This window comes from Sorex fumeus, unplaced genomic scaffold (assembly GCF_029834395.1).
Source record: "Sorex fumeus unplaced genomic scaffold, SorFum_2.1 ptg000125l, whole genome shotgun sequence".
Taxonomy (NCBI): Eukaryota; Metazoa; Chordata; class Mammalia; order Eulipotyphla; family Soricidae; genus Sorex; species Sorex fumeus.
In genome coordinates, this window is record NW_026606182.1 from 3,629,995 (window position 1) to 3,640,831 (window position 10,837).

The 10,837-nt window shown below is 46.1% G+C and overlaps 1 pseudogene; it reads right to left on the reverse strand.

Annotated features, from left to right (window-relative positions):
- Positions 1–1,107: 1,107 nt before the first annotated feature.
- LOC130044825 (hydroxysteroid dehydrogenase-like protein 2) lies at positions 1,108–1,777 on the reverse strand (annotated as a pseudogene).
- Positions 1,778–10,837: the final 9,060 nt, after the last annotated feature.

Here is a 10,837-nt window from a genome sequence, read left to right on the forward strand (position 1 = left end):
AGTTTTTTTTTTCTGATTCTTTCAAATTCAAATTCGTATCCGCAGGCCTCCATGGAAATGTTTGGTACTGTTAAGTGAACTTAATGCAATAACTCCTTTAAACATAAATACACACACACACGCGTGCGCGCGCGCACACACACACACACATTTCCTGGAGTATATGTAGTAGTGGATAAATAAAATATTCAGTCCCACCTCCTGTTTTTCCTTTTGGTTGCTGGACTACATGGGGCCGTGCTCAGGGCTTAATCCTGGTGGTATCTGGTTGCATGCAAGGCCATTGCTTTACCCCTGTACTATCTCTCTAACCCTGAGACCCAGACAGATCAATATCATCACTGAATGAGTTCCTTTTTTTCCCTTTTTTGGGGGGTCACTCCCAGTGATGCTCAGGAATTACTCCTGGTGGTGCTCAGGGAACCATCTGGGATGCTGGGAATTGAACCTGGGTTAGCCGCATGCAAGGCAAATGCCCTACCCGCTATCGCTCCAGCCCCACTGAGTGAGATCTTAACAATTCTAAATGCTTCTTCCACGGTCCGGGACGTGGTGTGGGTGCTCGGTTTTCCTTCTCTGGTTTCAGTGCTCAAGCAGCACCATTCACTCCAATTTCTTAGAAACTGTCTGGGAACTCAGTTAAGAAGAAATCTGCTAATAGGGGCTGCGGGAGCAATAGCACAGCGGGTAGAGTATTTGCCTTGCGTGCGGCCATCCTGGGTTCGATTCCCAGCATCCCCTATGGCCCCTTGTGCACCACCAGGAGTAATTCCTGAGTTCAGAGCCAGGAGGAACCCCTGTGCATCGCTGGGTGTGACCCAAAAAGTTAAAAAAAAAATCTGCTTCTGATGGGTGGCCTGGTTTAATGGCATAGACATCAAACTTCTGTATTTCTTCTTTGAAAATGCTCTCATAAGGGGCCAGAGTGATAGTACAATAGGTAGGGTGCTTGCCTTGCATGCGGTGAGTGCAGGTTCAACCCCCGGCATCCCATATAGTCCCACCAGAACACTACCAGGAGAGATTCTTGAATGCAGAGCCAGGAGTAACTCCTGAGCATCGCTGGGGGTGGCCCAAGAACAAACAAACAAGATAATTATATAAAATATTGTTATCAATAATAAAGTGACCAGTGTAACTCTTGGGCTTTTTGAAAACTAAGTAGACAACATCTGCAGTGCTATTAACGTTCCTGCATTGGTTTTTAATGTCAGATCCTCCCAGAATCTCCCTGGCAGCAGGGTAGATGCTTTTTTAGGCCAGAGGGCATTAACTGTGATTTCCCCCTTGAGATTTTTCTGCCATGCCAAGTGCACACAGAGACAAGCCATAGTTAACACCAGTGGAAGCTCAGTGCTGTTTGAAACACCGTGGATTTAGGCCAGAAGTGGATGGATGGTGAGAACCTGAGCAACCTGACTCTTCCCACTAAGGAATTCAAGCTTTCGACATACGGTGAGTGCCTCTGGTGCTGACATGCACCGTCAAATCCACTGTCTTGGTGGGCATTTCCAATGTGTCAGTCAACTGACAGTGCTGGCATTTTTCACCCAAATATCAATTCCTACAAATTTCGTCACTGCACTGCTGATCCGCTGTTCAACCCTCATGCAACAACACAGGGTAGAAGCTTTCCTCTAGCTGCTTCTGTTTCTTCTATCAATGGTGCCTCAGAGGTAAGGGTATGCCCAGGCAGTGTTCACAGCCATGAAATATTTGCTCTATCCTTGGCAGGTTTCAGTGTGATAATTTTGCTAATCCCACAGCTTGCACCTGTGATTAAATACACACACACACACACACACACACACACACACACACACACACACACAACTGTACATCCTGCCAGGCTCCCGGTGTTGGGTAACATAATTTCCGTAGATCAGAGTTGGTGAATTTTTTTTTTAAATAAACTTGGAGGCTCATCACTAGATATAAGTTTGATGAGTGCAGAAATATAACCAATTTTCTTAGAGCAATGTTTGGCATATAGTAAGCAGGTGTTCAATCTGTGTTTGTAGTATGAAAAAATAAACTGTAGCAAGTCTTCATTTGAAGGTGGGTTGGCTTTAAAATAATAGTAATCAAAAGTCATTCAGAGGGCCAGGAATATAGCGCCTGCATGCCTGCATATGTGAGGACTTGGGTTCAGTTCCTGGAATCACACACACATAGACACACATGCACATACGTCACTCAGTGTATGTATCTATCAAAAAGGGAGCACCTCTTTTTAAAAACACTGGGTGGTGTTTACTATTAGAATTATGGCGGTTCCTGTAAATAGCTTTCCATCTCTCTACCCATACCGGTACAAATTCAGTGAATATTTGAAAACAGTTGACTGAATCAGACAAGTACTTTGGGTTTTTTCTTAAAGCAAAATTAATTTGATTTGGCATTATTACTCATTTCATTTCATCATCCTGTTGTTCGTCGATTGCCTCGAGCAGGCCCCAGTAACGTCTCTTTCATCCTAACCCTGAGATTATATTCAAGGCTCTTTAGGAGAATGAGACCCATCATTGTTACTGGTATTTGGCATATTTGGTACGCCACGGGGAGTTTGCGAGACTCTGCCTTGTGGGCAGGCTAGATTCGATAGCCTGCAAGTTTGTCCAAAGTAGGAATGAGATAATCAGATGTCATAAAAGATGTCCTGACAAGATGTCGGGCAGCCGTGAATGCGGCCGCGCGGTTCCGGGAGCTGGATTTTATAGTCTCTGAGTCTTGGCCGTTGATGGGATTACACGGCGCCAGGGGGCCAGGTGGTGGGTGTGGAGCGATAGCACAGCGGGTAGGGCGTTTGCCTTATAAGCGGCCAACATGACCGACCCGAGTTCGATTCCTCCGCCCCTCTCGGAGAGCCCGGCAAGCTACCGAGAGTATCTCGCCCGCACGGCAGGGCCTGGCAAGCTCCCGGTGACGTACTTGATATGCCAGACACAGTAACAACAAAGTCTCCAATGGAGACGTTACTGGGCCCGCTCGAGCAATTACTCATAATACTTGATATTTAATAGTTCCCCTCCCGTTATCCACGGGGGTGAATTACAAAACCCCCAGTTGGATTCCAAACACAGCAGACAGAACCAAACTGCATATTCATAATGCTTTTTCATGCATATACCTATAGTACAATTTACTACAGAGAGAGTTTAGAGGGAGAGTGTTTTTGCCTTGTAAGCAAGCCAGCCAGGTTCAATCCCGGGCACCACCTATGGTCCCCTGAGCACAGAGCCAGGAGTGATCCCTGAGCACAGAACCAGGAGGAAGCACTGCCAGGTATGACCCCCAAAAATCAAAACAAAATTTAATTTGTAAGTTTGACATGGAAAGAGACTGACTATGCCAATTAAGAACTAATAATGCGACCAAGAGAACTATACTCTAATAAATCTAAATAACTGTGGTTTCTCTCTCTCAAAATATCTTACTACACACATTATTTTCAGACTGAGGTTGGCTGTGGGTAACTAAAACCACGGAAAGGAAGTTGCAAATACAGGGGGGACTAACTGCTGTGTTTGCAGGATCTTGTTGAACAGATTTACATAATCAAGCTCGGAGGTTCTGAGTACTTGTATCTGTATTACTCCTCTATGGTTCTCACTTTTGGCACAAAATTGAACCCTTTTCAAAGGACAGTTAACTAAGTGACATTTCATTAATATTAATAAATACAGCCTCCGCCCCTCTCGGAGAGCCCGGCAAGCTACCGAGAGTATTCGATATGCCAGACACAGTAACAACAAAGTCTCCAATGGAGACGTTACTGGGCCCGCTGGAGCAACAAATGCAGGAATCCTTTCTTGGTGCACAATGGGATTCGTTACTGGAGAACTTAGAGCAAAAGGCAATCTTCTGTTTTAGTAAATCTGGTTAAAAAAATGGTAATTCCTGTTCCCTACTCATTCCTGTTAAACTGTTATGATTAAATCCTGTTATTTAAAAGTTCAGTAGTTCAGATTTAAGGTTTTAGTCCAAGGGGAGAGTTATGTAACACAGGTCCTAAAGGAATTTAAAAACACTTTCAGAATTTCAAGGCCCATTTTAGAAAATGTCATTCAAAAGAAAATCTGTAGGGAAAAAAGAAAGTGCCAATGCACACAGAACTCTATTCTCAGAAAAGTTTGTCACATTTCAGTTATGGCTGAAATCTCAATAGGGTTCCAAACAAGGGCACGACCAGCTTAATACCTTTTAAGCTCAAAAACATTTCATCTGAATTCCAGATAATCACATTCAGAGAGTAGTTGTAAAAATGTTTTACCAAATAATACTCTTCATCCTTGTTCTCTATGGTATGGAAGTCTAATTAAGCATCTGTGCTTCGGTACCAAGACTTCGGCCTGACTTTACACTGCATTTTGGTCTGATGTTTATTATAGACACTTTTATTGCAGTCTTGAAACCTTAAAAAATTGACACTTCTTTTTGAAACCAGGAATTCCAAAATTCCTGGCACAGGGGCAGAAATACAAGCTTTTGGGGGAATTACTCACTAGGTAATTTTTCAAGAGCTCTGGGAGAGCAGGAGAAACGCTTCCCAGTCTGACATGTGACTTCTCTCTCGATGCAGTAATTTTTCATCCATCAGCAATGACTTGTGGGATTTTACCTGGATGCAATAACCTGAAAAATACATTGAGTTTGCGTAGAAAAAAAATCCGAAAAGTTTTATAAGTTTTATTTGACAGAAAATTAAGAAAAAAATTAAACTGTGAGCACAGTGAAAAAAATCTGTACTTTCACGGCCACAAATCAACGGCCACAATCCAGAGACTCAATGTCCTTCTCTCTCGGAAGAGAGACTTGACATAGGTATGCTGCTGGACCCTGCGCCAGGCTGTTTCACCCAGGGTACCCCAAAGTGGGAGCGGGTGAGGCTCCTCCCCGCCCCAACAGAGCCAGCCCTTGCAGCCAAAAACCTCCAGAACTCAACCGCCGCCCTGCTTATGGCTCTCTCCACACGCTCTGATGAGCCTCACCAACAAGTAAACCTACTCCTGGACCACTCATACTCCAAGAGTAGTAGCACACCACATTTGATGGTTTAAAGGAGAAAGCAGGGGCTGGAGTGATAGCACAGTGGGTAGGGCGTTTGCCTTGCACGCGGGCAACCCAGGTTCGATTCCCAGCATCCCATATGGTTCCCTGAGCACCACCAGGAGTGATTCTTGAGTGCAGAGCCAGGAGTAACCCCTGTGCATCGCCGGGTGTGACCCAAAAAGCCAAAATAAATAAAGGAGAAAGCAACCAATCTTAGAAGGAAATATATTTTTACATATGTGTGTGTGTGTGTGTGCGCACAAGGCTCAACCTTTAACAACATGTTAGTGATCTCTTATAGATGGGCTTAATGGTCCCTGGGTGAAATACAACAATTTTCACACACGTTCCGCTAAGGAAACTTTTGGGGAGCATTTTCAGCGGTTTACACATGACAAACAATATGAAATAAATTATTTCGGTTCTGCTTTGGGGCAGGTGTTGGGGTTCAGGATGGGAATATCCTGGCTCTGCCTTGCACACGACCAACCCGGGTTCGATTCCCAGTATCCCATAGGGTTCCCCCGAGCACCGCTAGGAGTCATTCCTGAGTGCAGAGCCAGGAGTCAGCCCTGAGCATCGCCGGGTGTGACCCAAAAAGAAAAGGCATTTTCAGGGTTTGAATCCCAGATGCTTTTTTTTCCCCTTCTACAGGAACCTGAACTCAAAACAACCTCCCCCTAAAGTGGCAGTTTCTCCTAAAGTGTAACCTGGTGTAAATTGAAATTTACCCCACGACATGACAGCACAGCGGGTAGGGCGTTCGCCTTATAAGCGGCCAACGTGGCCGACCCGAGTTCGATTCCTCCGCCCCTCTCGGAGAGCCCGGCAAGCTACCGAGAGTATTCGATATGCCAGACACAGTAACAACAAAGTCTCCAATGGAGACGTTACTGGGCCCGCTCGAGCAAATCGACGATCAACGGGAGGGCCTTTACTTTACTTTACTTTTTACCCCACGACTTGGTATTTGCTGCCTGTTACTGTGAGTCTGGCCCTGGGGGTCCTATGTACATGCTTATACACTCTCCCACTCTACAATTGCGGTCTAGCCCCTATCCTCAACCCCCCTCCTGACTTTCCACTCTTTAGTTTGCCTCTGCTATCTGTTGCTTAATGGGCCCAGTTCTTATCCCAAGGCGTTCAAACTGTGGAGATCTTTTTTGTTTTGTTTTGTTTTTAGTTTTTTTGAGTCACGCCCGGTGATGTTACTCCTGGCTCTGCACTCAGGTGGTGGGAAGGTGTCATGGTGGTGGGAATGGTGTTTGAATATTAAATGTAACCAAATATTGTGAACTGTCTTCCCGTTCATCAAATGGATTTGCTCAAGAGGGCACCAGTAACGTCTCCATTGTGAGACTTGTTGTTACTGTTTTTGGCATATCGAATATGCCATGGGGAGCTTACCAGCTCTGCCGTATGGGCGAGATACACTTGGTAGCTTGCCGAGCTCTCTGAGAGTGGCGGAGGAATCGAACCTGGGTCTGCTGCGTGCAAGGCAAATGCCCTACCTGCTGTGCTATCGCTCCAGCCCAATTGTGAACCACTTTCACCCGGCTACTCCAGACAGGGGCAGGTGCCATCCCTCCACCTGCCCCCTCGGAATCCCGGTGGCTGCCATCTGCCAGAACTCAACGAAAAGACCAGGAATGCGGGAGCAGTAACGACAAATGCCAGGCCTCTAGGGACAGGGGAGAAGCTGTCACTCCTCACTCCCCACCCCAATGGGACTCTGAGTTGATGCCCACGAAGTGCCCCCGGCTACTTATTAAGCTCCTAAACCACCATGATCCAGAGATACACAAACAAATCTCGGAACTGAGCAGCTCACTGCAGAGATCTCTCCAGACCCAAATTATTAAAATTTTAGAATTCTGTGGCTGCTCAACATTATATGCTATTCATAACAACAATACAAAACAAATTGTCTAGCGTTGCCTTTTCGGCAGGTTTGAGTGGTGGTGGGACAATTCCAAATAATAATGGTGGGACTGGTGTTGAAATAGTGAATGTGATCAAAGTAGAGAGAGAGTATTGTGGAAAGTGTCTGCCACACAGGCAGGGGAAGGGTTGGGAAGGGGGTGGGATACTGGGGATTTTGGTGGTGGGAAATGTGCATTGGTGGAGGAATGGGTATCTGATCACTGTATGACCAAAACTCAAACATAAAAGCTTTGTAACTGTATCTCACAGTGATTCAATTAAAAAAAAAAAGAGTAGGCATCCAGATCTCTCATAGTTCCTTCCTCCTCCAAGCAAGCTATGTTGATTATCCAGGAGATTGGAGGAGGGGGCTGGCACGGTGTCCCCAAAGGCTGCTGGTCACAGCAGGCTTCTGTCACATGTGAGGAAGTACAAACACTGTGGGAGTTTTACGTCAGGAATTGCAAACTAGGAAATTAAGAGTATTAGAAATGATAAGGTGCTAGCAGGAGTTAAAGATGATTGGAGTTAGAGATACCCAGAGTCAGAATCGAGGGAGTAATCTCAGGGCAGACGGCAGCTTGACCAAGGTCTCTGACACCATCTCTCTCACTCCCTTGGGACAGTGAACTTGTCGGTTCCTGACATCCAGCTAGGTCCTGAGCTTGGCCACGTCCCATTTCTTCTATCTCGGCTAAGGCATAGAGGGAAGCATTAGCAGTTTATCAATCGAGGTTCCCAAATGAACATAGTAGTGGATCTTCTTTGTTTTGCTTTTGGGGCTTCACCCAGCAGTGCTTAGGGCTTGCTCCTGCCTCTGTACTCAGGGATTGTTTCTGGTGATGCTTAGGGGACCATCGGTGGTGCTTGGTGATTGAACTGGGGCCAGCCATATGCAAAGCAAGCATCCCTTGTGGGATCCCCCTTCTTATAGACTTTGAGTTTACTTCTCAGAGAAGACTTGGGGAGAAATCAAACAGTACTGGCAAGCTCCCTGTGACGTATTCGATATGCCAGACACAGTAACAACAAAGTCTCCAATGGAGACGTTACTTGGCCCGCTCGAGCAAATCGATGAACAACGGGAGGGCCTTTACCTTTACCTTTACCTTTTAATGTGAGTTGATCCCAAAACGTGGAGGGGTGATTTTCTTTATCATTTTTGATGGGGAGAGGGTGGAGAAGAACAATAGTACCAATTATTTGACCAAATGCGCTTTCATATCTCCGAGCTGCATTTTCATGTCTGAAAAGATGATTTTATACTGGAAAACAGGGTCCGAGTTTCCAAAATTTTAGAATTTAGAATTTTAGAATTTAGAATCCAGTTCACCTGTGTGACTCAGAGTCACACATATACTTAGAAGTCAGGTCTGAGACTCTGTTCTGGAACTCTGACAAGTGGTATTGAGTTGTTTTGGTGGGAACCAAACGAAAGGAAAAGCCAACTGCCCTCCGTTCTCTTGCCCCACCCCGGTTCTTCCTAAGCTAACAAATATTGACAAAAATGCGACGTGCAGATGCCTAGCTGCCACCATCCATGCTTGTGTTTCTTTATTACTTCTTTTTTGTGTGCTAAATTTATTTAGGAGTTCATGTCACTCCTACAGTACAGATTCACTGTATCACTGTCATCCCATTGTTTGTTGATTTACTTGAGCGGGTGCCAGTAATGTCTCTATTCCTCCCAGCCCTGAGATTTTAGCAGCCTCTCCTTACTCGTCTTTCCCAAAGATTGGGGGCTCTTTCAGGGTCAGGGGAATGAGACCTGTTATAGTGACTGCTTTTGGCATATAGAATATGCCACGGGGAGTTTGCCAGGCTCTGCCCGTGAGGGCGGGATACTCTCAGTAGCTTGCCGGGCTCTCCGAGAGGCATATATATATATATATATATATATATATATATATATATGAAAAATTTTTAAAAAATTAAAAATTGAAAAAATAAGCCTCATGCCTGATCTCTGCCATAGTAACAGGAACTGTGTCACACCTCCGGGGTCAGTTTGTGGGCATCATCTCAGAGTCCCATTGGGGCGGGGGGTGTGGGGGATGAGAGGGACCAGCTTCTCCCCTGTCCCTCGAGGCCTGGAATTTGCTGTTACTCCTCCCGCATTCCTGGTCTTTTCGTTGAGTTCTGGCAGATGGTGTTTACCGGGATTCCTAGGGGCAGGCGGAGGGACACTACCTGCTCCCGTCTGGAGTAGCCCGGCGAAAGTGGCCTATTGCAAAGTCCGGAGGCATCTCTGCTGCTCGGTTCTGAGTTTCATTTGTGTGTCTCTGGATGCCAATTCTTTTTTTTTTAATTTTTATTAGTGAAACACCATGAGGTACAGTTGTAGACTTACAAATTTTTTTGCTTGGGTTTCAATTATACAATGATCAATTATATAATTATACCCATCCCTCCACCAGTGCCCATTTTCCGCCACCACGGATCCCAGTATCCCTCCCACCCCCATCCCCCCCATCCTACCCTGCCTCTGTGGCAGGGCATTCCCTTTTTGGATGCCTATTCTTAAAACTCGATGAATTCCTCCCTTTTCACTCTCCCCTCCTGCCCTCCTCCACTTCCTCTTTCTCTGCAATCCCACTCTTTCTTCTTGGGAGCCCCAAACTATTGTTTCTGCCCAGAAATCCATGCATGGCTAGAACCCCAGCTCACTCCAGCCTACTCGAAGCAGTCTTTTCCTTTGCCCATGTCTCTAAAGCAGTTTGCATCACCACTCACTCCCCTGCTCTATTTATTTATTTTTTTCTTTTTGGGTCACACCTGGCGATGCACAGGGGTTACTCTTGGCTCTGCACTCAGGAATTACTTCTGGCGGTGCTCAGGGGACCATAGGGGATGCCGGGAATCGAACCTGGATCGACTGTGTGCAAGGCAAACACCCTACCTGCTGTGCTATTGCTCCAGCCCCCTCACCCTGCTTTATTTATTTTTTAATTTTATTTTTATTTATTTTTTATTTTATTTTATTTTGCTTTTTGGGTCACACCTGGCGATGTTCAGGGGTTACTCCTGGCTTTGCACTCAGGAATTATTCTTGGCAGTGCTCAGGGGACCATATGGAGTGCTGGGAATTGAACCCGGGTCGGCTGCGTGCAAGGCAAACGCCCTACCTGTTGTGCTATCACTCCAGCCCCTATTTATTATTTTTTTAACTTTTTTTTTCTTTTTGGGTCACACCCGGCGATGCACAGGGGTTACTCCTGGCTCTGCACTCAGGAATCAGTCCTGGTGGTGCTTGGGGGACCCTATGGGATGCTGGGAATCGAACCCGGGTTGACTGCGTGCAAGGCAAACGCCCTACCTGCTGTGCTATCACTCCAGCCTCCTTGCTTTATTTTTAGATTTTTTTCCCTTTTTTTTTTTTAGGTCCCACCCAGCAATGCACAGGGATTACTCCTAGCTCATGTAATCACAAATCACTCCTGGCGGTGCTTGGGCGACCATATGGGATGCTGGGAATCAAACCCGGGTTGGCCGCGTGCAAGGCAAACGCCCTACCCGCTGTGGCTATCACTCCAGGCCCAGCCTGCTTTATTTTTAACCTCAACATTTGTCACCACCTGCAGGGCACATTGATTTGTGTACGAACAACACTGTGTTAACATATTATTTACTCACAAAGAGGACAAGTTCTGCGAGGACAGAGAAACCCACTCATTCTTGAAGGGAGACTGGCACATGATTGCTCCGCTATGATCAGCCAAGTCAACTGATAAAGGAGCAGCTTCCTCCCCGGCACACTGTGAATGAAACCAGGTGGATGAAAGATAACGGGCGCCCACGGAGAGCTGAGCTTCTCATCAACGCGTGTAGGCCCCAACTAGGGATCTGCAATGCCCCAAACTCG